This window comes from Carassius carassius, chromosome 16, assembly GCF_963082965.1.
Source record: "Carassius carassius chromosome 16, fCarCar2.1, whole genome shotgun sequence".
Classification (NCBI taxonomy): domain Eukaryota; kingdom Metazoa; phylum Chordata; class Actinopteri; order Cypriniformes; family Cyprinidae; genus Carassius; species Carassius carassius.
Window position 1 is genome coordinate 2,553,439 of NC_081770.1, and position 26,104 is coordinate 2,579,542.

Here is a 26,104-nt window from a genome sequence, read left to right on the forward strand (position 1 = left end):
GAAACTGATTAAGTGAGGAATTAAGTATTAAAGTGCTCTATTGAAAAATATTATGATTATTTCTCAAATGATACAAAATCAAATTAATTTAGATTTTCTAATAATTACATATATAACAACAAAATAGTTTCCTATAACCGTTTTGTATCTGAAGAGAAGCAAGACAAAATCTTCTTTATAAGTGTTAACAGGCACATGAATAGCCATGTTCTTATCGCATTACACAAGCAAAATGTTCTTAAAGAAATCTGTAACAAGACACAGTCTTTGAAGCTGAGGTAGAAGATTGTATTTATTTGAAACTAAATTATGTATTGGTTTAATTTTTTATAGTATGTGTTCAATTATAGTTCTGTGGCTAAAACCACCATCAAGATGTTTGTCTAATCTGTTTAAAAATACACACCCATTGAAGTTGTCATAAAACTGTTTGTGTATAATAAATTAACATTTGATTTTCAAATTCAAGTCAAAACAACTGCAAGACTTTGCCAGCTTTATGTAAATTGTTGAAAACAACAACAACAACAACAACAAAAAACACGTTACGACCTTTTCACAACGTGAAGAAAAAAAAAACCTTGTTGTGTTTGCTGGTAATTAGGGCTTTGAGCGAGCCTGAGGTGAATGGTGCTTCTCAAACAGAAAGCTGCATCCTAAAATTCAGATCAGTACAGACTCGTTTGCGTGCCCAGACTACCGTTTGAGAGACACCCATAGATACGATTTGTTGAACTGAAAAAGGCTCTGAATGAGGAGTCGATTATTCCCCTTGATGGAATCGATTCTTTTGGATACGACTCTCAATTCCAAACGCCTCGGAATCGATTCTTTTTGGAATCGATTCCCACATTTCCCAGCTCTGCAGCGAGGACACTACGCAGATAGAAAGAGAGAAAGCGTAGCTGGCTGGATTTGATCCATTGTATGTCCTAGAAAACATTTGTACAGGTAGGCTATAACTTTAGCACAGACACTACTAATTTCAACACTCGATGACATTGTTTTTGTATATTTAATCAGATCCGTTTGAGAGATATGAGAATTAATTGCTGACAAGCGGCAGGACTAAACAAAAGAAGAAAAACTAGCGTTTCAAATTCTCTTTTATAGTGGTCAAGACCGCAAGTAGCCTATGTTTTCAAAGAGTAGTTATCGAACACGAATCTGTTTCTGAAAGTATTTTTTTCGTATTTCCGCTTCTGTGTTATACTGTTGTTTCTGTGATGTGAAATAGGTGTTTTTTTAACCAGACATTTCTCAATCTGCTTGTTGAGTCTGACGTCACCGCTTCTGTGTCCATATAATACTACCAAAAAAAAAAAAAAAAAAAAAAAATAATATATATATATGCTAACCTTTAATTCCAGACCATAAATAAATAATTATTTGTGTTTAGGACGCTATGGAGACTGTAGTGTACACTTTGAAAAGGTTTATCTTAAATGTTTAATATTAATAAACTTGTTCCAGTAGCTCAATTTGTAGAGCATCGCGTTATCAAGCGCAAGGTTGGGGGTTCGACTCCCCGGGAACACATGATAGGTAAAATTTGATAGCCTGAATGCACTGCGTCTGCTAAATGCGTAAATTTAATTTAAATTTAAATTTAATTTAATTGAATAAACTGGGGTAATGAAAGGCTGCTGAGGGAGTATTTTCAGGTGAAGCGAGTTGAGGCTTGGACCAGGTGTTGTGTAATATATGTTCCTGTGGGTGGAGTTACATGAATATTCATCAGTTCCCTTGTCGTGGGCGTGTCCTTGAAACATCACGCAAATGAATGAAACTGAAAATATCAGTGCACGCTCCTCAAATCATTTTACTTATTTAATTGATTAAGGAAATGAGGTGTCAATGTTAAGCATTTAAGCAATTGCAACAGTCAAAACAATGAACGTTGTGTAAAATGATAAATCGTTTGTAAGCTGTTTTGATTGATTACAGGCACACAGCAAAACAATAAGAGAAAAACCTGCTAACCTTGGTTAATATAGTTTCTTATTTTTTATGTGTTTAACTTTTTATACATTTAATTTGTGGGGCATTAATTGCTGTTTGATTAGTCTATAGTTAGACTAATGGTGAATTAATGCAGTGCAGTTGATCATTGTATGAACTGGACATACATGGAGGCTGTTCTCATCGAGTGCCAATAAATATCTCAGACACTCACTTAACTTAGCATTGCTTCATTCCACATGCATACTTACACACAACTTTCACACAACATTTGAGTTATATTCATAAAGCAATTACTTCTGTACTTGTCATAGTAACATTTAATGAATGTAACTAATATTTACATGATCTACGACATTATTTTTGAGTATAATTTTAAACAGTAAAAATAAAACACTTACTATAAAGATAACATTTTATTTGTTAACCAGTGTCTCATGTTACTATTAACCCACATCAGAGAACTGTCAACATTAAAGTGTGTTTTTAAGTATATGCTACAGAAGAAGTCATACAACATTAAAACAACATGAGAGTGAGATAATTTTTATATTTACAAACCCGATTCCCAAAAAATTGGGACAATGTAGAAATTGTGATTAAAAAAGGAATGGAATAATTTACAAATCTCATAAACTTATAATTTATTCACAATAGAATATATATAACATATCAAATGTTGAAAGTGAGACATTTTGAAATGTCATGCAAAATATTGGCTCATTTTGGATTTCATGAGAGCTACACATTCTAAAAAAGTTGGGACAGGTAGTAATAAGAGGCCGGAAAAGTTCATTGTACATATAAGGAACAACTGGAGGAGCAATTTGCAACTTATTAGGTCAATTGGCAACATGATTGGGTATAAAAAGAACCTCTCAGAGTGGCAGTATCTCTCAAAAGTCAAGATGGGCAAAGGATCACCAATTCCCCCAATGCTGCGGTGAAAAATAGTGGAGCAATATCAGAAAGGAGTTTCTCAGAGAAAAATTGCTAATAGTTTGAAGTTATCATCATCTACAGTGCATAAAATCATCCAAAGATTCAGAGAATCTGGAACAATCTCTGTGTGTAAGGGTCAAGGCCGGAAAACCATACTGGATGCCCTGATCTTCAGGCCCTTAGACGGCACTGCATCACATACAGGAATGATACTGTAATGGAGATCACAACATGGGCTCAGGAATACTTCCAGAAAACATTGTCGGTGAACACAATCCACCGTGCCATTCACCGTTGCCGGCTAAAACTCTATAGGTCAAAAAAGAAGCCATATCTAAACATGATCCAGAAACGCAGGCGTTTACTCTGGGCCAAGGCTCATTTAAAATGGACTGTGGTAAAGTGGAAAACTGTTTTGTGGTCAGACGAATCAAAATTTAAAGTTCTCTTTGGAAAACTGGGACACCATGTCAATCGGACTAAGGAGGACAAGGACAACCCAAGTTATTATCAGCGCTCAGTTCAGAAGCCTGCATCTCTGATGGTATGGGGTTGCATGAGTGCGTGTGCCATGGGCAGCTTACACTTCTGGAAAGGCACCATCAATGCTGAAAGGTATATCCAAGTTCGAGAACAACATATGCTTCCACCCAGACGTCGTCTCTTTCAGGGAAGACCTTGCATTTTCCAACATGACAATGCCAGACCACATACTGCATCAGTTACAACATCATGGCTGCATAGAAGAAGGATCCAGGTACTGAAATGGCCAGCCTGCAGTCCAGATCTTTAACCCATAGAAAACATTTGGTGCATCATAAAGAGGAAGATGCGACAAAGAAGACCTAAGACATTTGAGCAACTAGAAGCCTGTATTAGACAAGAATGGGACAACATTCCTATTCCTAAACGTGAGCAACTTGCCTCCACAGTTCCCAGATGTTTCCAGACTGTTATAAAAAGAAGAGGGGATGCCACACAGTGGTAAACATGGCCTTGTCCCAACTTTTTTGGAATGTGTAGCTCTCATGAAATCCAAAATGATCCAATATTTGGCATGGCATTTAAAAATGTCTCACTTTCAACATTTGATATGTAATCTATATTCTATTGTGAATAAAATAGAAGTTTATGAGATTTGTAAATTATTCCATTCCTTTTTTACTCACAATTTCTACAGTATCCCAACTTTTTTGGAATCGGGTTTGTAAATGAACTGTCTCTTTAAAATGGACTTACAAAGTATGTCATATTAGCACAACATATCACGTTTTTCTTTATTGTATTTAGTTAACAGTCAAATACAGAGCTTAACAGTTTAGAATCTGAATCTGAGAAAGAGCTAATAATAATAAATACTATAAAATGAATATCATATGTAAGCATACATTGTGTCTGTTCTTTGACCATATGCACATATGGATTTCTACCTTCAATATATTATAATCTATTAGTACTTGGAGATTAGTGATTCCCAAACAGGCTTATGTGGAAAGATTTTTATGTTTAAAAAATCAAATATAATAATAATCGTAGTAGAAGTGATAGGAGAAAATATGTGACAGAAGTATATGTGCATGTAGTGGGACTCTAATTATAATTTTACCTGATATTCAGAATAATAAAAAAAATATATATACAGATGGGGCTGGTAAAAACTGTAAAAAAAAAAAAAAAAAAAAAAAATTCAAAGATTAAAGAAAAGATTGACACAAGATGCTCACACCAATTTTATTAGGCCACAGATACATCTGTAGTTTGTTTCAGGCATAGTTGTATACAAACTGTACTAGTCTCCAATGACAATCAGGTAGGCAAATCAAACCAAACTATTCAAAATAAAGCCCCACGAATGAAATATATAAAAAGCGAAATACATCAAATAGTAAAAACTATATAAGGTAAGATAGGTTATTAGTTTATTGATTGTTTTGCTATGTGCCTGTAATCAATCAGGCAAAATGTTACAATTTATCATATTACACAAACTATAGTGACAGCCTTTAGCCACTGAGAGGTTAAGCAGAAGGAAATAAATCCATGACGAATTCATGACGTTAAATTCCTTTTATATATATATATATATATAATGTGATGAGTCAGATGCCTCCTCCCTGATTGTCACCGGCACCCCGTCCTTAATCGCTGCCCTTCACCAGGCTCCCGACTGGAGTGGGTGTGTGAGAGGAGGGGCGCTGGACAAGTCAGGGCTGGCGGCGTGTGATGGGGCACACCTGAAGGAAATGGAGCCTCATCACCGCCGCTGTTTAAAAGCCCAACACGCCTCTCCTCTGGAGACGGGTCTCTTCCCCGTCTCGTGGGTCCAAGAAGGGTGCGTTGAGGGACTCCCGCGCCACCAGAAACGTGAGCTGCCGGACCCGCGATCCGGATGGGAACCGCACCCGTTTACACGGCCGTCGGGCCAGGATGCCGGGCCGTACATCCCCTGCCAGCGCCGCGGCCAACGAGAGTGATGCGGCCACTAGAGGAAGCCGGACTCCGCCCCTTACCTGGACCCTTCCTCCATGAACACTGCCCGACCCACACAAACTCTGCAGCACAACGAGGACACCAGATTCCCTGTTTATTTTGGACACTCTTCCCCTTTGGCCACTTTTATCCCCTGTTTTATTTGATTTCTGTTAATAAAAGCCTCTCCGAGGCCTGACGCCACGCCCACTGTGTCTGTCTTGTGCTCCTCCCGCCACAGTGGTGGAGAATGCGGGCAAGGCGGAGCCTAGACAGCGCAGTTGGGAAACATCTGGTGACGTCACTCCCTCTCGCTTCCAAACGCTAGCTTTACATTATATGATCACGCTCTTATTCATTTAAATGCTTTTAAACATTTCAAGCGTGGCAAGACAAAAGAGAATGCGCTGTCTGTGAATGCCCTTATGTGACACATACACACGTACACACACACACAATGCATAGACAGGGCGCCAGAATCCAGTTCTCTTAAGCGCTTGAACTAACAATAAACATCCCAAAGTGCCAGTTTTGTCGATTATCCTCATAAGAGCAATCTTAAATGATTTATATAAAGTCTAAAATGAACAAAAAGAGTTGTGAGAGAATGAGGCGAGATCCATAGACAGTATATAAACGGTGAGATCCGCGTGACTGTCTGCTCTTAAAGGGACAGCAGCCAATAAAGCTTCCTGTCAGTAAAGTTAAAGAACAAAGGGAACAGAGAAAATGACTCGCTGCTCTTGACTAAATAACTTTTGTAGCTTTAATAAGGATTAACTATTTAATTTATAGTTTATGCAGTGCAGACTGCATATAACTTTGATAACTTTATTAAATTTCTGTATATTTCCTAACTGTTAAGACAGGAAGGCTAGGAGTAAACATGACATTTATTATGGGTTTATGTTAGCATTGTTTTAAGTTTACTTAAATTAAAAACTGTTATATTTTTGAAGCCTAATAATAAATGTAAAAAAAAAAAAAAATCAGTAGCTGTATTAATATCAGTAATACTGGCCTTCATTCATAAAAAGATGTCATTTAAACAAGTATTTAAATTTAACTGTGAAATTATAACATTAAAAAATATATTAAAAACGTACAAAAACATTTCTTTTTTTATTGCAATTAATTGCGATTAATCACAGAGAAAATGTGTGATTAATCTAGTTAAAGTTTTTAATCGATTGACAGCACTAATATATATATATATATATATATATATATATATATATATATATATATATATATATATATATATATATATATATATATATATATATATATATATATATATATATATTAACATGATGTAACAAACAACTGTATAATTCAAAACAACTTAGAAGGATCTAGAACGGTCAACAGAAAGTGAGCGTTCCCGCTACTCACCCCCTCTACACACACCTGTCAAGCAGGAAACACAATCAGGTAAGTATTCATCTGCACCCATGTGACCAAACACCCCAGAAGTACAAAATTCCAATACAAATAAAAAGACAAATATTTTCTGCACTTACACAAACTGTGCATTGTTTTGACACTGTGTGTCATGTGTAACACTGTCACTTCATTTGCCTGTTCAAAATAATCCATTAAACAAGTAGGAGGGGCACTGATATTTTAAGTTCCATTAGTTTGTTCGTTGTTTCAAGGACACATCCACAACAAGGAAACTAAGGAATATTCATGTAAACTCCAACCACAGGAACAGTTTTTCACAGGAACCGAATATTAAACAACACATGAAACATCATCACTTAACAACAAAATAAGACCAGTGCATTTGTTTGTGTTATTTAAAAAAATAAGTATTTATATGTATACATATTTCTCCATCTCATTAACCTCATCATCTCCAGGTCACACTGAACAGCAGATTGTTGTCTCAAGCCAGTGCTGATCAATGACAGTTTAGCTGCAGTATGTCAGAGAAGAGAGGAAAGATGAGTCTCTCACAGAAACAGAGGTAAGACTGAGTCTGCTTTCAGACAATCATTTTAAACACTGCTGTACTTTCAGAGGTTTGCTGGAAAAAAATAATATTTACACATGATTTGCAGAACTTCAGAGTTTCTAATTAAAAAATAACAAAAATCTAAAAAAAAAAAAAAGTATCCAATTGATTATAAATATCTCAGAACTGAAATCTAAATGATAATTTACAGTCATTTTACAGTCTCTCTTCAGCACTGGGTATGTAAATACTTAAGTAAATTAATCCACATCAGTGATTTTTGTTTTTAGATCATAAATTGGTTGTCAGACATTAATAATTTACTAAACACTTAATTTAAAGGGGTCATATGATGCCCTTTGAATGTTTTCATTTTCCTTTAGTGTATAATATATGTTTTTGTATGATCTTCAAAGTTCTTCAAAAGAGAAGACGAGTCTTCAGTGAGTTGTAGTGTTGTCGTCATGTTGTGGAGACGCTGTGTGTTTGGATGTGAAAGCAAACCCTCTTTGTTTGGAATCAGTGTTTAAGATTTATTAATAACTCTGTTCCTGAGCCGTACGACCCAAAGGTTAGCTTGTGTACAGCACGCTATGTGAAGCTGCAGTGCATTTTCTCCCAGCTTCCTGTGTACAACATCAGCTACACACACCTAAATACACTGTACATAAAATACAATAAACCACACCTAAATACACTGTACATTAAATACAATAAACCACACCTAAATACACTGTACATTAAATACAATAAACCACACCTAAATACACTGTACATAAAATACAATAAACCACAGCTAAATACACTGTACATTAAATACAATGAACCACACCTAATAACTGTATTTTATGTTGGCACTTGAGGACATAAATTTCTTACAGTGAAGAAGAAAAATTTTTACCTTATGAGATTGTATCTGGAAGCTAAAAGTTGCACAAAAAAAAAGCTTGCCTCTGTGACATGTTCAGCTCAGACCTGACAGGGTCAAACAGATACGGTAATTATTACAATGACATTGTTACCCCAATAAACAAAGTGATGGACTTTTAAAATAGTGTAATATGTTCCCTTTAATTGAATTATGCTAACAGAACTGTGTAGAGCTTAAAATTCTGCTCTCCAGTTTTGTCAAAAGTAAATGAAAAATATATATTTTTTAAATTAGATCAGTCAAATATTTGTACAAATATATTTAGTCTTATATATTAAGTACTTGTTGGCCAGTTGTTAAATAAATGTAAATCTGTAAACAAGAATGACTGCTATCTTTAAATCTCTGCAGATGTTTCTGTGAAGGACTAGAGAGAATGTGTGTCAATATAAAACACAGATGAATCTCCTGTAGAAAAGTTTCTCTTCCCCCTTTTGTGTCATTAGTGTAAGATCAGGATCACATGTGTCTGTGAAGAGTGACCGGTCAAAGGATGGTGACGTACCGAACTTCAGTGAGAAAAAAACATCTATCGAAAGGTATTTATTATCTTTGACATTATAATGTAGTGTTGGCTTATTTCTCCACTAAGATGCTTGTGATAGAAATGAATGAAATAAAACAATAAATTAATGATTTCCTCTTTATTGAACTCAGTCTGGAGCTTCTTTCCAGTAACACAATCACACAAGCAGACACAAGGAGGTATAAATTAACCATGGAAAATAGATCATGCAGCCAAACATGAATATGTCTTTCCATCTATCCATAGTCATAGATGGACAAATGCATGTCTATACTATACTTAATTACCATCCTCAACAGTGAAGCTCTGAGTGGCTGGTCAAAGAAAGAACCACCGAGATTCAGTGAAGAAACAGCATCACGAACCAAACGGTATTTGATGTGTTTCTTATTTTTCTTTAAATATGGACTGTGTTAGAAAGTGTATCAGTGAATAATTATCATAAAACTTATGTTTTTGGACTAGGTGAAGCAATCCCATTTTTAAGACCTGAGGTATGAGTGGTGACGATGCATCCATCGGTGTAATTTCCTCACTGTGATGGTGGTTGAGTGGGATGAAAATGGGGGTTTTAGCCCACCTTCTCTGGTGTTTCAATGATAGGCCCACGACACCTCCAGAGGGCTCATCGGCAGCACCTGGCGTCCCAGGTGTGCCCCCCTCTGCTTTCAACCCCTCAATGCCTCATGTAATATTAGGGGCCCAGTTGGAGTCTCCCCTTTTCACCCAAAGCCATCGACTTGCTTCTTCTGCTGCACCTGAGAGGGCTTTGATGGTTCGGCGTAGGATTTGACCTTGCACTCCCAATTCCTTAAGCAGCCTGATGGTTGACTTGCCCACGAAGCCTCTGCAGCCGACTTCCACTGGGCAGACCTTGGATTTCCATCCGCGTTGCTCAGCATCAGCTGCCAACTCTGTGTACTTAAGGCTCTTGCGCTCAAATGCCTCCTCCACAGCAGCCTCCCAGGGAACGGTAAGCTCTATTATATACACAATGTGAAGTGAGGAGGACCAGAGCACGAGGTCTGGTCTGAGGTTTGTTGTGGCGATCTCAGAAGGGAAGTGAAGTCTTTGGTTCAAATCTACCACCAACTTCCAGTCTCGAGCCCTTCCAAGCTGGCCGACATCCAATGTTGTTTGGACTTTGGCTGTCTTTGTACCTTTTAGGATGAACTCTCTTGCATATGAGGGATGAGATGATGGAGGAGGCAGGGCATTGATCTGTAACCGTCTACACTCCAAGGTAGCTGCTAGACATTTCAGGACATGGTTGTGCCTCCAGGTATAGCGGACTTGTGACAAGCTTGTCTTACATCCAACCGGAATGTGTTTAAGGTTTGCAGGGGATGGACAGAGGGGGCATGTCGGATCTTCTCCATACCATTGGTTGAGGTTTGAGGGGGAAGGCAGGACGTCGTACGTTGCACGTAAGATGAAGCTGATGAAGCTGATGAAATGCTTCCATGCCCATCAGCTCCCTCCAGGATAACTTTCTCCTCTCAACTCCCTCCCATCTCGTCCATTGTCCTTGCTTGGCTTGTGAGATAGCCTTTACACACCTTGTTGCCTGCTCGTGCCGACGCACCTCCTCAACAACCAGCCGTCGGCGCTGAGCTGGAGCTGCCCATTGCCACGATGGTCTACTGTCTCCAAGGCCAAGGCCTCCTCTCCCCTGTTGCACATTACCAGTGATGTCTCTGTGCCTGAGGTCTGACTTTGCCTGGTGAGTAGCAGCCGCTGGGTTCCATTTCCTTCCAGTCACCAGTGTAGGAGCTGTTCTGGAAACACATGGGTCACGGGACTCTGTTAATGTCATTTCCAGCCTTACTTTGGAGCACTTGAGCACTTGTAATTTATCACCGTATTATTTTTCTCTTTGCTAAAATGTTTACAATATATTTTGGTCATTGTTTTTTTCCTAAAAATGCAGTATTTTGATTTATTTTATTTACTATCAGGCTTCAGTATGAAACATTAGATCCAGATTTACAGTCTCACAGGAACCACAAGAATTTTCCAGACAGTCTCCTGCAGATCTTCAAGGTAATAAAACACATTTTCAAGAATATTTAATAATTATAAAAAACAAATGTTATTAAATAAGAGTGTGACAGAACTTTTATTTCTAATTTTTCATTTTAAGAACCCATAAAATAAGAATGAGAACATATTTTGATTAATATTTACAGCTATTTAATGTTTCTCTCAACTTGATTTTTGATGAATATTTGTAATTACTGAATAAACAATTTTGACCAAATATAGACTTTTTTTCTGCCATTCATTCTTCTGTCTTTGTAGGGTCTCGAGTACAAAATAACCACATTTCTGAAGAAAGAACTGGAAAAGTTTAAGAAAATATTACAAAAAGAGGACATGCAATACTTTGTGAAGGACTTTAATGAGAACAGATGCAGTATGAAAGAAGCAGCTCTTGATCTCACGCTCTACTTCCTGAGAGAGATGAAGCAAGATGAAGCTGCTGATACTCTAGAAGGTAAGAGACTCATGATCATTTGTCTGGTTGTACCTTACAAATATAAGAGAGAAAATAAGAGTAAAAAATATCTGTATTTTTGTTTCTATTTAGATGAGCTGGTCTTCATTCATCAGCTAAAGTGTAGCCTAAAGAAGAAGTATCAATGTGTGTTTGAAGGAATTGCAAAGCAAGGAGACTCTACACTTCTGAAGAACATCTACACAGATCTCTATATCACTCAGGGTTGTAGTGAACAGGTCAATACTGAACATGAGGTGAGACAGATTGAAGTTTCTTCCAGACGTCATGAATCACAGGAGATACAGGTTGAGTGCAAACATTTGTTTGAAGCACCTGAACAAGACAAGCAGATCAGAACTGTACTGACAAAAGGAGTTGCTGGCATCGGAAAATCAGTCTCTGTGCAGAAGTTTGTTCTGGATTGGGCCGAAGGAAAAGAAAATCAAGATATCAGCTTCATATTTCCTCTTCCATTTAGAGAGATGAACTTAAAGGAGCAAGAAAAACTAAGTTTGATGGACCTTATAACACAGTTTTTCCCAGAGACAAAAGGACTGAACCTTACGAGAAGAAATCAATTCAAAGTCTTGTTCATTCTTGATGGATTGGATGAATGTCGTCTTCCTGTAAACTTTAAGGATAATGAGACGTGGTCTGATGTTTCATCACCAGTCTCTCTGGATGTTCTCCTGACGAACCTCATCAAGGGAAATCTGCTTCCTTCTGCTCTCATCTGGATCACCAGCAGACCAGCAGCTGCCAGTAAGATTCCTCCTGACTGTATCGACCGGCTGACAGAGATACGAGGATTCAATGATGCACAAAAGGAGGAGTACTTCAGAAAAAGATTCACGGATGAGAATCAGGCCAAAGAAATCATTGATCATGTTAAACAATCAAAGAGTCTCTTTATCATGTGCCACATCCCAGTCTTCTGCTGGATTTCAGCCACTGTTCTCCAGAACATTTCAGAGGAGAAAAGAAATAATGTTGTGAAAAACAATCAGGCTGATGATGCCTCCAAAACACTGCAGGAGTCAAATACTGAAGACACTCCTAAGACTCTGACACAAATGTACACACACTTCCTCAGATTTCAGATCCAGCAGAGCAGACGAAAGTATGATGGAGAATGTACACCAGATGTTTCCTGGGATAAAGATGCCATCTTTTCACTGGGGAAACTGGCATTTGATCAGCTGGAAAGAAACAATGTGATCTTCTATGACACAGATCTGGAAGCCTGTGGTATTGATGTCTATAAGGCATCAGTGTACTCAGGCATGTGTACCCAGATCTTTAAGGAGGAAACAGGAATCACTCTTGGTACCATGTACTGCTTCTTTCACTTGAGCATTCAAGAGTTTATTGCAGCCCTTTATGCACATCTGTTTCTAGACATCAACAAGAAATATGTGTTTGATCAAGACTCTACAGAACAGGAAAACAAAACTCAAACCATGATCGATTTGCTCAAGACTACAGTGTTCAAGGTGGTTGAGAGTAGCAGTGTTTATCTGGACCATTTCCTTCAATTCCATCTCGGACTGTCACTCCAGTCCAATAAAAACATGATTGATTTGCTCAAGACTGCAGTGGACAAGGCACTAGAGAGTGATAATGGACACCTGGATCTTTTTCTTCGCTTCCTCCTTGGTTTGTCACTCCAGTCCAATCAGAGACTCTTGCCAGGTCTTTTAACACATGAAGAAGACAATGACAAGAGCAAAAAAGAAATAGTTCAGTACATCAAGCAGAAATTACAGTCTAATCTGTCTCCAGAGAGATCCATCCATCTGTTCTACTGTCTGAATGAACTGAACGACCAAACTCTGGTGAAAGACATTCAGACCCACCTTAGCAAAGGAAGTCTCTCATCTGCTGATCTTTCACCTGCCCAGTGGTCTGCTTTGGTCTTTGTGTTATTGACATCAGAGGAGGAGCTGGAGGAGTTTGATCTTCAGAAATTCAAGAAATCAGACGAGTGTCTCATTAGATTATCAGAGGTCATCAAAACCTGCAAAAGAGCTCTGTAAGTTATTTAATATATTTTGTCATGTTTTGTTCTCATCTTAAAATTGCATTAATCTACATTGATACATAGCAGGCTTGGACACCCCTGATAGTGATTATTAACCATATACCAGTTATAAGTAGGGGTGGGAATCACCAGAGGCCTCACGATAAAATATTATCACGATACTTGTGTCACAAAACAATATTATTGCGATTTTAAATATATTGTGATATTCTGGGAAATATTGCGATATTACAGTGCTGTTATTCAGACATTTCAGCAATTGGGGCATTTGAAAGTAAATTAATGTTACATTTTAATTCAATTAAATAAAACATGTAGTCTTACATCTTGGGATACACCGAAATGAAATTTCTGGGCCAAAATCAGAATCAGACACAAGTTTTTTGATTTATTTATTTATTATTTACATTTTTTTGACTAATTATTCAAATAATTATAGTCATTATTATCAGATCACAGCGTCACTGAAGGTAGCATCATTTTACCAACATTGCCCAGTACAGCTGTACACCTTGTTACAGCACAGTAGCACTACTGCAAACAGGAGCAAGTATACATTATAGAAATTTTCTGTCGGCGTGTTATTTGAGCAGACACTGCTTTTCTGGTGAGCATGAGCGGTAAGTCGAGTGGAATGCACATTCATAGAGCAGAATATTGAGAGGAGCGTCAAACCACGCAGTGATGAAGAGAGTGAAACATGGTTAATGAACTGCCAGACGGGGCGCAGCACACCATATATTATTATTATTATTATTATTATTATATCTATCTTTTTTGCTCACATTTTTGGCTATTTTTCTCGTTTTTATAATTTGCGGATGCCAAAAATTCGGTGTATACCTACTTACATCCCCTCCTTATTTACAAATCCGAAGTCCATACATCCTATTTAAATGCAGAGGTGGCTTTCCGGATCACTTTTCGCGATGCCGTCATCTTTATTTTACTAACTTACTGCCTGCTGAAGAAGGCCCTAGCTGACGTCACCAGAAAAAAGTCAACACCACCATCTAGTGGATTGTCAAGAAATTGATTTTATTCTACCAAACAGTATACTAAAAGATCAATACTTTGTGTCCATGTATAGATACAGTATTGCCACGGAAAATATTGCAATACTATAGTGTATCGTTTTTTTCCACAAGCCCTAGTTATAAGTATACACATGTATCTCGATTAGGGTTAAATAAAAACACATTTTCTTGAACTTTTTTTTTAAACACTGTTGGAAACTCAGAAGTGAAGACCAGGAGACTCTTGGGTAATATTCAGCAGAATTCTTTATTGAGAACGCTCTGCGTGGCGCTGTAGTCATCAAAAGTCTCACCAAAGCAGTGATACTTTGGAGTTTTTATACATTCAAGTGGGAGGGATCCATACAGTAAAGGTGGAGACAATTTAAACAAAGTATGCAAATTTAATACAGGGATCGGCCTGATACTGGCCATCTTTGATCTTGTCAGCATAACAGTGTCATTTAAATATAGAGGTGCCTGACAGTATCACCCATACCTTCACGTTATCATAGAGACAAAAGGCATAGCTGTGCCTTGAGCTTAAAAAGCCAAATGCCAAGGAAAAGCACAAAGACAAAAGGTCATTATCTCAGACACCTGGGCTTTGATCCTTTTTTACCTCAAAATGTAAAAACACAAAGTGCATACTATTAAATTGGTAACTAGATTTAACTTAGTACAAATTTGTACTCCCACAGTCCTCCCGTTGAGAGTTCTAATAACTCTCACATAATACAAATTTAAACCTTCACAATTCCATTCTATGGCCAATGTTTGTTAACATAAGCCCCATCTTGCAGTCATGTAACTTGAAAAGGTTACAGGCACATATAACTTATTCTGTGTCTTGTCCTAGATTTACTTAGGTGTAATAGTTCTTTTTAGAACCATAACTGATTAAACATATGACATGGATGGTAGCATGTCGTGGAAACTACATGATGACACAGAAAACCATGTTGCATAAGAGTGGAAGTCTTGGAAGTCCATTGCGCCCAAATAGGTGTGAAGTCTGTTTTCTGTAGTCAATTTCCCACGTAGATTCACTCAGATGATTCTTGGTCCTCATGAAGCTTGTTCATGGATGTCTGAGGTGATGTTTTACACCAGGGTGTCACATAGAAATTGCATCTCATGCTCACATACCTGCAACACAAGAAAACAAAAAAACAGCAGACCAGCAGTAGCCTATTCATGCATAGACATTTTTAGACTTCTGTCTATCGTAAAGTGGTTTTAAGTCTGGTGATCGTATAGTGTTTGTCTCAACCTAGTTTCAAGTAATTTGACACCTATGGACCAGTGAGGTGGGGATGAAACTACTGATAGGGGAAACCTATGAGGAAGTCTTCGCCACAGGGTTGGCCCCCGAGGCCTGTTGCACTTCGGTTCTTCCCTGGGCTCCTCACTGGTCTGTGTGTGTCCTAGTCTGTCCCTGCAGTTGGTGTGCAAATTTTACTGTACAACATCTCCATCCTCTAATGGAACATCAGTCATAACAAACATCATTACCCAAAAATAATAGGTTAGTGACTGGAGTGTGCTGTAGTATAGCTTTGAAGGCTGTGAGTGTACTTAACATTCACTTAATGAAAGGAAGTGACAGTCAACTTCCTGTAGTTTATTTACAAAGAATGTTTCATCTTTGTTGTACATTACTGGGCAAGTTAAGCACTCACAGCCCTTACAGTTAACACCTGAGCAAGCTGCGCCAACAGTTAGGTGATTTGGGGAGGGGCAGCTTCAGAGTGGTAAGTAGACAGTTATATTTTTCAATTCAATTCAATTCAAGTTTATTTGTATAGCGCTTTTTACAATACAAATCGTTACAAAGCAACTTTACAGAAAATTATGTTTCTACAATATTTAGTAGTAGCTAGTAGTTTGTGCACGTTTGACAGGATTTTAGAAAAATAAAAATAATAATAATACAAGACGTAGTCAGCTAGATGATGAACTATCAATATTATTAATTAATAGTAATTATATGATGCAGTCACACATGTAGCAATAATTGTTAGTTCTGTTTGTTGATTCAAGGTTAGGATCATCTGGGGTCCTCTGAGGGTCAGCATCATCTCTTCTCAGGTGTTCTGGATCCAGACTGGAGCTTGTGTAAATCCTAGTTACCACGGGATGTAAATCCCGTGGCAAAACATAGAAACAAAATAGAGACATCATTAGCATAGCTGCTGATCCAACAAAGTAAAATTAGTTTAACCCAAGCTAAAGAATAAAAATGCAGATGCAACTACACTCACAATTTAAGAGATACATTATTCGAATGCTTGGCGAAAGAGATGCGTTTTTAATCTAGATTTAAACAGAGAGAGTGTGTCTGAACCCCGAACATTATCATGAAGGTTATTCCAGAGTTTGGGAGCCAAATGTGAAAAAGCTCTACCTCCTTTAGTGGACTTTGCTATCCTAGGAACTACCAAAAGTCCAGCGTTTTGTGACCTTAGGGTGCGTGATGGGTTGGAGCGTGGTAGAAGGCTAGTTAGGTACGCAGGAGCTAAACCATTTAGGGCCTTATAGGTAAGTAATGATAATGATGATGACGAAGCAGGACAACCACCTAGAAGTGCATTACAATAGTCCAGTCTAGAGGTCATGAAAGCATGAACTAGCTTTTCTGCATCAGAAACAGATAACATGTTTCGTAGCTTGGCAATGTTTCTAAGATGGAAGAATGCAGTTTTTGTAACATTGGAAATATGATTTTCAAAGACAAATTTCTGTCCAATATAACACCCAGATTTCTGACTGTAGAGGAAGTAACAGTAAATCCGTCTAGTTGCAGATTGTAATCTACAAGATTCTGTGTAGTGTTTTTTGGTCCAATAATTAATATCTCTGCCTTATCCGAATTTAATTGGAGAAAATTATTTGTCATCCAATCTTTTACATTTTTAACACACTCTGTTAGCTTAGATAATTGGGAAGTTTCATCTGGTCTCGTTGAGATATATAGCTGAGTATCATCAGCATAACAGTGGAAGCTAATTCCGTATTTTCTAATAATATTACCAAGGGGCAACATGTATATTGAAAATAGAAGGGGACCTAGGACGGATCCTTGTGGCACTCCATATTTTACTGATGATAAATGAGATGACACCCCATTTAAGTAAACAAAATGGTAGCGATCGGACAGGTAGGATCTAAACCATCTTAGAGCCTGCCCTTGAATACCTGTATAGTTTTGTAATCGATCTATGAGTATGTCATGATCTATGGTGTCGAACGCAGCACTAAGATCAAGTAAGACTAGAAATGAGATGCAGCCTTGATCTGACGCAAGAAGCAGGTCATTTGTAATTTTAACAAGTGCAGTTTCTGTGCTATGGTGGGGCCTAAAACCTGACTGAAATTCTTCATACAGATCATTTTTATGCAGGAAGGTGCTCAATTGAGCAGACACAACTTTTTCTAAAATTTTAGACATAAATGGAAGATTTGAAATAGGCCTATAATTTGCCAGTACACTAGGATCTAGTTTTGGTTTCTTAATAAGAGGCTTGATAACCACCAGCTTGAATGGTTTTGGGACGTGACCTAAAGATAACGACGAGTTAATGATATTGAGAAGCGGTTCTTCGGCTACAGGTAACAGCTCTTTTAGTAATTTAGTGGGTACAGGATCTAATAAACATGTTGTTGGTTTAGATACAGTGATAAGTTTATTTAGCTCTTCCTGTCTTATATTTGTAAAGCACTGCAGTTTATCTTTGGGTGCGATGGATGAAACTGAAGTGTTAGACGCTGTAGAATCTACATTCGCTATTGTACTTCTAATGTTATCTATTTTATCAGTGAAGAAATTCATAAAGTCATTACTATTTAACGTTGGTGGAATATTTGAATCAGGTGGCATCTGGTACTTTGTTAATTTAGCCACTGTGCTAAATAAAAAACCTTGGATTGTTTTGGTTATTTTCAATGAGTTTGTGGATATGCTCTGCCCTAGCAGTTTTTAGAGCCTGTCTATAGCTAGACATACTGTTTTTCCATGCAATTTTAAAAACTTCCAAGTTAGTTTTTCTCCATTTTTGTTCAAGACTACGAGTTACTTTCTTGAGAGAGTGAGTATTACTGTTATACCATGGCACAGTACGTTTTTCTCTAACCTTTTTCAATTTGATGGGGGCAACAGCTTCTAATGTATTAGAGAAAATAGTGCCCATGTTGTCAGTCATTTCGTCTAATTCATGTGTATTTTTGGGTACAAATAGCAGTTGAGATAGATCAGGCAGGTTATTTGCGAATCTGTCTTTGGTGGCTGGAACAATAGTTCTGCCCAGACGGTAACGCTGAGACATATAGTTAATATCAGTTATACGCAGCATGCACGATACAAGGAAATGGTCTGTAATATCATCACTTTGGGGTACAATATCTATAGCAGTAAGATCGATTCCATGCGATTTAATTAGGTCTAGTGTATGATTAAAACGATGAGTGGGCCCGGTGACATTTTGCTTGACTCCAAAGGAGTTTATTAGGTCAGTAAACGCAAGTCCTAATGTATCATTTGCATTATCAACGTGAATATTAAAATCTCCCATGATTAGCGCCTTATCAACTGTAACTAGAAGGTCTGAGAGGAAATCTGCAAATTCTTTTAGGAATTCTGTATACGGCCCTCGTGGTCTATACACAGTAGCCAGAGCAAGAGATACATTAGACTTCTTTTGCATGTCTGACAGTGTAACATTTAGCAGAAGTATTTCAAAAGAGTTAAACCTGTATCCTGTTTTCTGGGTAACATTGAGAATATCACTATATATTGTTGCAACACCTCCGCCACGACCAGTCTGACGGGGCTCATGCTTATAACAGTAGTTTGGTGGAGTAGACTCATTTAGACCTAAATAATCATTTGGTTTTAGCCAGGTTTCAGTCAAGCAGAGTACATCAAAACTATTATCTGTGATAATTTCATTTACAATGACTGCTTTGGGTGTGAGTGATCTAATATTTATGAGCCCAAACTTTAAAAATTGTTTTTGTTCATTTACTTTACATTTTTCTGGTTTAATTACGATAAGATTTTTTCTAGATCCTACATTATATTTTGACCTCACTATTCGGGGAACAGACACAGTCTTAATAGTTTTTACAGCGCAAGTACTTTTATCATTTAAGCGGGTGGAACAAAACTCATCATAATAGTTATTAGAGAATTGTCTTACTAGTCACATGGAGCGAAGTGTCCTGGAGATGTTGTCAGAGAGCAGCTCCGCTCCGATTTTGCTGGGGTGTAATCCATCAGCGCGAAACAGCCTAGGACGCTCCCAGAAAAGATTCCAGTTATTAACAAATAGCAGTTTCTGTTCTTTACACCATGACAACAACCATTCATTTAAAGCAAAAAGTCTACTGAACCTTTCGTGTCCTCGTCGATACGTGGGCAGTGGTCCTGACACGACGATCGTCGCCGCGGGCGTCGTGCTGCGAACCGTCTCGATCAGGCTGCTGAAGTCCCTCTTCAGCGTCTCCGTCTGCCGCAGCGTGGTGTCGTTAACCCCGGCGTGAAGCACGACCGCTCTGGGGCTCTAGTCGGCCTTCAGGATCACGGGTATCTGCGCAGAAACATCGAGAACACGAGCACCAGGCAAACAATGAGTGTGCACTTTACCTTCGGCTAACGTAGCACTAACGTGTCGGACGATGGAGTCTCCGATGATCACAGCGTCGCGTCCTGTCTCGCGGAGGGGAGCGAAGCGGTTTAGGATGGAGATGTCGAAGGCAGGAGGGGGAGAAGTCGTCGCCCGGGACCCGGCTCGTGTCCTCCACTGTGGATGCACCCAGGGTCTGTGGTGTCCTGTCGTCACAGTGAAGGACATCTGGGAAGATCGCGTCCTGGGTGCACCGGGCCTGTGCAGAGAAACACACGGGAGTAGACGTGGTGGGACTGTTAGCAGATCGCTGTATACTTACCCCGTACTTGTGAGCGTCAGCCCGGGATGATTCCAGCGCGGCTCTCCGCTCTATCAGCTGGGCCTGCCTCACCTCCAGGTCGCGAATCTGCTTTCCCACGGCCGCGAGCTCGAGCTGCACAGAGTGGAGACATTCATCCGCCATTAAAGCAAGTAACAGTGAGTACAGCAGTGGTAATGTGTGTGAATAGAGTATTAGCAATGTAAGCGCAGTTAGCTGCAACCACGCCGCTAATGCTAACGGGCTAAAAGCTAATAGCGGACCCGGGAGATCAAAATAAAACTAGTGATAGCGAGGCGCTCTGATTGTTTTTGTTGTAGAATACAATAGAGGATATATTCACACGTTATATAAACGGAAACGATGATGTATAAAATTGATTTTTGAATTAAAAATAGTCAATGAAAAGAATATAGTGACGGAGCTCAAACGCAGTACAGACAGAGTAGGAGCTGAGTAAAGGTGTTCCTACACTCTTTCATCCAGTGTCCAGTTTTACCACAAAAATGACAACTGCCCTCCTTCTTAGGACTTTTAGGTTTCTGTTGGTTCTCTGTTTTGACCTGAAAAGATACTGCTGCAATCTTTACTCTGGCTTTGACATCAAAGTCTCTTTCCCAAGTAGATAAACTGTTTAAGTTCTTTTGCAAGCTTCCAGTGGACCATATAAAATCTAAAAATGGTCAAGCAGATCTGTACTCGTCTAAAAGGCCATCAAACCATGTTCAAACTAGTGGTCCTTTATGATTAATTACCTTCTCTGGAGTGTCAGCTATTCCACTGTAAGTTACTGCTGACTGACAAAATCAACTAGTGACCTTTGACCATTCCATTTTTGGTCCAACAATATTCTTTAGCTCTCTTAGAACTACCTCTCTCAATTCATCTTTACTGACATGTTGTAGTTCAGAAGTAACAGCAGACTCAAAACTGTTGAATTCAGATTCAGTAAGAATTTGTGACATCAGCTGTGTGACTTCTGCTAACGACATGTCATAGAGACGCATTTTGCTGATCAATGCTCTTCTAAATTCAGTAAAATTTGTGCGTGCCGAGGGTAAGCTCTGGGATAGTCTCTCTATATCTTTAGGTCTTAGTGCTTTGGCAAAATTTTGTATTCGGACAACAGAAGAGTTGGGAGGAACACTTTCAGTTACCTCAACTCTCTGAAATCTTCTCCTCGCACCACATACCTTTACTGAATCTACAGGCACATCAGTTACTGACTGGATGGCTACATCTGTTTCAAAGAAAGTGTGTAAGTGAGAATAATTGTTATTCTCACTAACTTCTTCCACATCAGTTTTTGCTGCAGCTTTGTTGCGGTTCAATTTCTTAGTCAAAGAGGATACTCTAGCTCTGAGCTCTTTGTTCTGTTTCTCTAGTTCTGAGTTACGCTGAGACTGTTGCGTAGCTAGCGCTAAGGAGAATTCTCTGTGGCAGCAGATAATGCCTTTCAAATTGTTCTTGCAAATACATGTTCCTAGAACCTTTTTACACTCATCTACAGAACAATTCTTGTCTGGATGGATATCATATTTCTGAGTTAGTTCTTGTCTAACTTTCTCAGTGACTATTAGGTTCATTTGCACTTCTAACAGTGATTTGAATTTGCTATCTGACCACAAAGGAGTCGCGAGACCACCTTTTTCAGTTGTGGGGATCAATCTAGCATTCTTTCTAAACATTTTGTGAGTTTCTCTTTGACCACACAATCAAAACACTAAAACCTCTCTGATCAACAGAGGATACCAAATATTAACAATTCACAGAGGATAACACACTTCTAGAACTTTACGCTAAACTTCCCTGCAGAAACAGAGGGTAACACAATATTAGCATGTGATGCTAATCTTCCCTGCCTGAACAGAGGATATCTTTCATCTCTAAAATAATATTTTAGAGGATAACTTAGCTAACCAAACTCTACAGCTGTCTGTTAATTCTTCTCTGGCGGCGCAGAGGATATTGGTTTTAAAGGTTCTTTTGGATAGAGTTACACTCACCAACCCTTGGTTGTACAGAAAGATTCAGTCTGGAATGAAGTCAAATCTTTGTTGAGATTGCAGTTTCAATCTGAATTCAGGTGAGAAGCTCTATCCAGGTCACAGCACCAAAAACTGTTGGAAACTCAGAAGCCCAGGAGACCAGGAGACTCTTGGGTAATCTTCAGCAGAATTCTTTTTTGAGAACGCTCTGCGTGGCACTGTAGTCATCAAAAGTCTTACCAAAGCAGTGATACTTTGGAGTTTTTATACATTCAAGTGGGAGGGATCCATACAGTAAAGGTGGAGACAATTTAAACAAAGCATGCAAATTGAATACAGGGATCAGCCTGATACTGGCCATTTTCCCATCTTTGATCTTGTCAGCATAACAGTGTCATTTAAATGTGGAGGTGCCTGATAGTATCACCCATACCTTCACATTATCATAGAGACAAAAGGCATAGCTGTGCCTTGAGCTTAAAAAGCCAAATGGCAAGGAAAAGCACAAAAACAAAAGGTCATTATTTCAGACACCTGGGCTTTAATCCTTTTTAACCTCAAAATGTAAAAACACAAAGTGCATACTATTACATTGGTAACTAGATTTAACTTAGTACAAATTTGTAATCCCACAACAGCAAACAAGCTGTTTAGCTACAGAAAAAGCACATCATGTTATTATCAAACACATTGTTCCAGTTATTTCTACTCCAATATGCAGTCCAACCTCTTAAACCTCTGCTATAAAGGAGATATTTTATTTTATTATACCTTTATTTAACCAGGAGGTCCCATTGAGATTCAGAATCTCTTTTACAAGAGAGACCTGGCCAAGGTAGCAGCCAAATCACAACCAAAGCAAAATTGCATTTTCACGATAAAAAGATAAAACACAACGAAACTCTTAAGAAAAACAAGAACATTCTCCATCACAACACTCTTTACAGTAGTTTTAAATTCAATTATGGACATAGGGGTTTCTAACTTTAGCTCTTTTTGTAGATTATTCCACCTCCTAGGCGCTAAATAAGAAAAAGTAGTTTTTCCCAATTCGGATGTAACTCGTGTCACATTAAAAAGCAACCAGTTTGAGGAGCGTAGCTGATAGGTACCAGAGCAAACAGAGAGGAGGTTACAGAGGTACAGTGGAAATTTGCCAAGTATAGCTTTATAATTAAAGATATACCAGTGTTGTTGTCTACGAATTTTAAGTTATGTCCAACCAACTAAATCATAAAGAATGCAGTGATGGGTAAGGGACTTTGTATTTTTTATGAATCGTAGTGATGCATGGATATACTCTTGCATAACCTCAAGGGATAAATTATTAATCTCCACATTCTCCACCTCAAGAACTCATCAAGATAATAGAGCAGCACTTTTATATAACTCATTGCCATTAATGATATAAACCTTTAAAAAAGAAAAAATAACAAACGTATTTCATGTATCTAACTCTGTGATTTGATTTATTTCTCTTGTAGGCTAAATGATTGTGGCTTAACAGACAGAAGCTGTCCAGCTCTGGCTACAGTTCTTGGATCAGATACCAGTCTAAAAGAGCTGAACATGAACAATAATTATCTGCAGGATTCAGGAGTGAAGCTGCTCTGCACTGGATTGAAGAATATTCATTGCAAATTAGAGATACTGAGGTAAGTTTTGTGTAAATCCTTTGTGTTTGGTTAGAATTCAGATCCACCTGTTAACATGGACCTAGATAATTTGCCACAGAATTGAGGACAGAACTACTTCAGCTCAGTGAAATTTAATTCCATCCTAAACTCTACATTCCAGTGCCCTCATTTAACAACAGTGCATACACACAGATGTGTGTAATGAGTGCATAAGAACAGTTTCATGCAAAGTGTGGGATCTACCAACTTGTACTTAAATGTAGGAATGTGTGTAAATATAAGTACAACTCTGAGCATGCTTACGCAGAGAATCTAGTGCTAAAATGGCAATACTACAAAAAGAAAAGTTTCCTGTGTGCTTTAATTGTACATACTCAATTTATAAATAAATATTTCAAGCTAGGTAAGATATTTACCCCCCCCCCCCCCCAAAAAAGACTAAATATCTTTAAGCTTATATAGTAAATGCATCTTGATTTAGGAATGTTTAGGTATTTTGACTAGAAACAAGACAAAATAATAAGTAAGATAAGCCTTTTTTTGCATGCAGCGGGGAATTCATTTGAAATATAGCTATAGTGTCATGGCTGATAAAGCTTTGCTGGAAGATTAGTCAAACCATGCTTTGTGCAGAAAACATGTTTTCAAAGAGCACGACTGTGACAAGTGGGGCGGGGCTGAGAGCCGTGGGAATGGGGCGAGGCCGGTGGAGTGATTGGAAATGAGTGAAACCTGCTCGACCCACCGGTCTCGAGTCCCACGGAGGAGATGGAAGGATACAAAAGAGGAGCGACGACAATGAAGGACGACAGAGGACCAGGCCTGGATTTTAGTTGTGTTTGGTTTTTTGTTTGTGCGCGGCAGTCGTCCGTGAGGGGCTCCCACACAGTTTTTTTTATTTTATTATTAAAGCTTTATTTGATTGTCCGCCGGTCCACGCCTCCTTCTTCCTGTGAATATGAAGTTTTTACTCCGTTACATCGACAATCTGTTAAGTGAGAGCACAGAATGGCTTCTCATTCAGTACTGCTTTCTTTTCCATGATTTCGGTGAGGACATTATACATTCACATGATTTATAAAGGGAGGTGCTGTCACCATATATGGTTTATTGGAGTCGTTTCTGAATGCAAATTATCATGAACCTCGTTTTTTTAAGTCTAGATCTAGGCACAATGAGTAGACAGAGATCACTGGATCTCAATGTGCTACATGAGTGAATCAGATCCCTGCCCATCTGCAGGTTAAACACTGTCATCTCAACATAATAATGTACATTTTTTCATTGTTACAAGGAAATTTAAAATCCTTGCTGCCGGGTGTTTTTTATGTGTCTTGTATAAGAGATTGCTGACTGAAAAAAACACAATAACATATGTGAATTTTGTAATGTGGTGGTCCATCATTATCATCATCATCATCATCATCAGTATTTGTCAACTGTCGGCTAAAACATACTGGTAAATATTTAGATTACAACTGAAGTGTTTTCTCTTTATGCAGTCTGAAGAACAACTGTATCACAGAAGGAGGGTGTCGTGTTCTGGCTGCAGCTCTAAATTCAAACCCTTCAAATCTGACAGAGCTGGATCTGAGTGAGAATAAACTAGGAAACCCAGGAATGAAGATCCTCTTGACTCTGTTTGAAAATGTACAGTGTAGACTGGAAAAGCTGAAGTAAGTATTTTAAAAGTGTATCCCATTAATTACACAGACTGCAGTGACCCACTACAGGTTTGATGAATTTGAAAATATTTTACACTTTTCATCAGGACTGCACAATTATTCAAAATTAACTCGAAATTGTTATATGGGTTAATGTAGTTATCAAATCACAAAAGGCTGTATTTTAAGTTTGAAGATTAGATGTTATGAATGGCTGTTTAAAAAGAAAAATGACAGCTGAGCGAGTTATTTTGAGCTTATAACATGAAATTAAAAGGTTCACTTAGATTTGTGTTCATGTCATTTCCAACATTTTTTGGCAGATTTCACCAGAATTTCACATACAGAACATTTGTTCACAAGACTGTCAAACCTGCAGCTTGTAGCCTAGAATTTTTCCTTCAAAATGATGTGAAAATCATCTTTTTTACTCATTCACAGAAAACAATGTATTGATTAAAGTTTTCGAAGACACTTTTTATTTGTAAAGGGCATATGCGAGTAGGCATCAGCTATCATGAA

At 38.2% G+C, this 26,104-nt stretch overlaps 1 pseudogene; it reads left to right on the forward strand.

Annotated features, from left to right (window-relative positions):
• Positions 1-855: 855 nt before the first annotated feature.
• On the forward strand, positions 856-25,598 carry LOC132159296 (NLR family CARD domain-containing protein 3-like; annotated as a pseudogene).
• The last annotated feature ends 506 nt before the right edge of the window (positions 25,599-26,104 follow it).